Source organism: Olea europaea, unplaced genomic scaffold, assembly GCF_002742605.1.
Source record: "Olea europaea var. sylvestris unplaced genomic scaffold, O_europaea_v1 scaffold4236, whole genome shotgun sequence".
NCBI classification, from domain to species: Eukaryota; Viridiplantae; Streptophyta; class Magnoliopsida; order Lamiales; family Oleaceae; genus Olea; species Olea europaea.
In genome coordinates this window covers 10531-14734 of record NW_019262197.1, presented here as the reverse complement: position 1 = coordinate 14734, position 4204 = coordinate 10531, and positions in this window count along the sequence as shown.

The window sequence follows — 4204 nt, the reverse complement described above, 5'->3', positions numbered from 1 at the left end:
CCTTCTTGATTTCTATCACTTTTTTTTAATGATAAGCATACTTTTTAACAAAAGTGAAATTGTATGTCATTTTTTAATTAAAAAGTAACACTTAATCTTTAAAAATGATATTGTGTCACTTTTTTTTTATAAAAAAATGACACCGTGTCACTTTTTAATATTATTTTTTACTTTCAAAAAAACTTTTCATATGTTTTTCAAAAGACCCTTAATTTTAAGGGTATTTTTGTAAGGTGCCCTTAATTTTTATTGGTTTGTTTTCCCATCTAGCATCAATATGAAAGCCGAGAAGGGTCAGTACACAAGCACTGAATAGAGAAATAGAATGAGACATTGTAATCAGGACACAAAAATTGACAAACACTCGGTAACGATAATGGTCACGGCATGTCATGTGGGAAGAAAATTTATTATCGAGGGCTCTAAGCTACGAGAGATGCTGGACTGACAGGGCCAACATGTGGGAAGAAAATTTATTATCGAGGGCTCTAAGCTACGAGAGATGCTGGATAGATAGGGCCATGTTGGCCCTGTCAGTCCAGGCGCCGGTCCAATTGGGTGGCGCCCTCATTTTAATGAAACCACATTAACCCCCGTATGACCCTCATTATTTGAAATTTTAATTTTTGAAATAATATTTTTTATTTTTAAGAATGAGTGGTTGAAAAAAAAATGAAAATTTTTCAATTTAAGTGTATATTATTTTATTAAAAAATATGACTAAAAAAGAAAAAAAAATGTATTAAAAATTAATTAGGGCGATATGCATAGAAAAAGTAAACAAGAGAAGACGAAGAATTTGTTTTCTTGAGGTTTTGAGATAAAACTCTTACATTACCATGAGCTTCCCACCAGTGAAAAAATGTTCACAACGTTAATGCACATATTTGATGGCAAAGGAGTGTAATATTATTTAGCATCATTAGTGTTTAACATCCGTGTCTGATTGATAGCACTAATATGCATTAAATAACATGTTCATTTAAATAAAATAAATTATGGTCCATTTAATAGGACCTATCATATGTTGACACGTAGGCTTATTCAATACCATTGTAATAAATAACATTATTTGTGGTTAAAAAGTTGTAGATTTCATTAAATCTGACTAAAATTAATTAGATTTAAAAATTTACTAAATATTAATTATTAATATTCGTGTGTTCGCTCAAAACCTTGCACATTTTTGTTCACCACTTGGTTTACATAATCCACAACTAACAAGATTTTACACCATATTGAAAAAAAAAGTCAAATAAAACAGTGAATTCTTGTAACTTGAGCATTATGTAAACCAAATGATAACAAGAATGTACAAGTAGCAATTCTCAAATTTTTAAGAGATGGAAACAAATGTGAAGAGTTGAGAAGAGTCTTGAATCTAAGCTGGTCAGTCACCTCATAATGGGTTGTGGAGCTTGAACGGGGCCCTGTTTGAACATCGCCCCTGTTCGAGAAGAATTGTTCCCTCATCTTAGGGTTAAAAGATTTGTACAAAAGAAGCTATCGAGTGACGACATTTAATGTCACAAATCAATCATCCATATCATGTAGCATTGTCTGCTTTAAAGTGCCACTTGTGTACAAGTCGTCTTTAAATTGCGCTTTTAATTTTAAGTCACAAAATATTTGTAACATAATCTTGACCCAACATTAATCCTTTTTTTTTTTTTTCGAGAAGTAATTTGTGAAAAGTGATTTTTCAAATGAAATTTGATTAAAAAATAGAGAAAAGTTATAAGTTTACGTGCAAATTTGTGTGATTGAAATAATAAAAAAAAATCAAAATCATATGATGGCTAAATTTGATATGATCCAAATTATCATCTCTCTAAAAAAAGAAACAAAAAAAAAAAGGAAAAAAAAAGGTGCTAATGGAGGAATATTATGGCGTGCAACCTATCTGAACAAACTAACTGTATTCTGAATGGAGAGCATTTCTAAGATAGAATGAAAGTGAACAATCAAAATAAGGCTATTTTCAAAATGTTTTTAATTTTCAATTTTTTAAAACATCTAAAACTTGTGTAGTGTAGTATTTTTTTAAAAGTATTTTTGAAAACAAGATTAAACATATAACATAAAAATCAAAAAAAAAAAATTTTTTTTTTTGAAATTTTCAGTATTTTCTAACATTCAAAATACAAGAAATAAGCATTTAAATATAATTTTTAGATAATAATTCTAAGAATATAAAATTTTAAAATTCTAGAAAAAAAATAAAATAATAAAACATAAAATTTCAATACTTTAAAAATAAAATTCTAAAAAATTTTTAAAAAACATATAAAGATTCATAGTTAATTTTAATTTTTTATTTCCTCTATTTTGTCAATTCAATTAATTATTTTTTTATATTTTAATTTCATAATGAAAAAAATATTTTAAAGATTCATCAACTTTAAAATGCATATATCAACTGATATTATATCAGCATGAAATTATTCTATTTTACTGAATAATCAAATTGATCTATAATAATATACTAAACATCACATCAAGTGAGAATTATTTTTTAGACGATTCTATCATTGCTATAATTCAATTATTTTAATAATACCTTACTTTCGATTTTCAATATGTATTTAATTTATTAATCATTTTAACAATATTATTATTAATTATTTTGTCAACTATAAAGTTATGATGAATGTACATTTGACACATACATAATGATACATTACTTTACTTTTCATTTTTAATATGTATTTAATTCATTTAATCATATTTGACAGATTCGCTATCTTTTCATTTTTCAATATGTATTTGATATTTAATCATTTGAACAATATTATCATGAATTAATTTGTCAATTATTTAACTATGATTAATGTACATCTAACAGATTTATTCTACTTGATTGGATAGTAAATTAATTTTTATTTAAATTTCTTTGGAACAAAAGATGAATAATTTTAGGGCCAATTGACTTATTCAGTGAATGTTAATATAGATAGATGGTAATGGAAGGACATAATATGTATCTATAATAAATAACTTCAATCAATTCAATGTGTGTTGAGTAAATATGAATATGAAGAAAATATGGCATTCGTTGAATGATCAGTTTAGATAAAATGTGTAAATGGAAGGATCGTTCTAATTAACTTTGTCAACTATTTTAAATTGTTTTCACAAACTGATTTTTATTTCATTTGAATCAAAAGTTCATTCCACATAAATAATTTGGATTATTTTTATATTCTCACATCTTATAATATTATTTTTATAGTACCTATAAAGCATTTCAAAATATTTAACTATGACTTGTAGAATAAAACATCATAAAATAATTTCTCAAAATTTCAATCCAAACATATTTTTAATTTTTATTTTGAAAAAAAAAATTCAAAATCACAAATAAAACGTATTTCCAGCCATCTTAACGAAAGATACTAAAAAGTGAAAACAAACTCAAAATTGAAAAGAAAAACGCACCTTTAATATTCTGGGAACTTTGTTTATAAACACTTGAAACATATATTCACATTAAGGAATCTATAGTTCTCGGTTGAGCATTGAGTGTCCTCTCAAGTATTCCTCAATACTTAATAACAATAGATTGAGGACCTCTGTTGGGGATCTACACACTGTATTTCTAATAGATTGAGGACCTCTGTTGGGGATCTACACACTGTATTTCTAATAGATTGATGACTTACATTGAAAATATCCTAGGAAATTAAATGGGAGTTAATTGTTTCAACACAAACTAAGTTTTGGTAACGTCACGTTTCACTCACTATACTTAAACTTGCACCACATTCCTCACTATACTTTATACCGTTACACTCAATTACTCGCCAAGTTAATTCCGTCAATAAGCACCGCATATGTGGAAGAATGATTTTACATGTGACAGTGAAATGCCATGTCATTCTCTCAACCCAGCTCTCAAACAAGTCTTACCCAAAAATCAATTGAAGTCGTGTAAACCTCACAAACATGATTTCATCTTTCTAACCCCAAATCATCAAACTCCAGTTGGTAATTTCATCTTGCAACCACAAATTTTCTCACCCAAATTAGTTGACGGTAGAACTAGTACAAGTTCATGATCCCGAAATTGACACCTTCAAAGGGCCCATCCCAACCACGAATGTTGTGAGTTTGAACACCTTTTGAGCCTCCAACACCTCTAATTAAGGTTTGAACACCTTTCTCAAAAGTGTGATACATTAAAAAGAAGCACAGGAAAATGGAA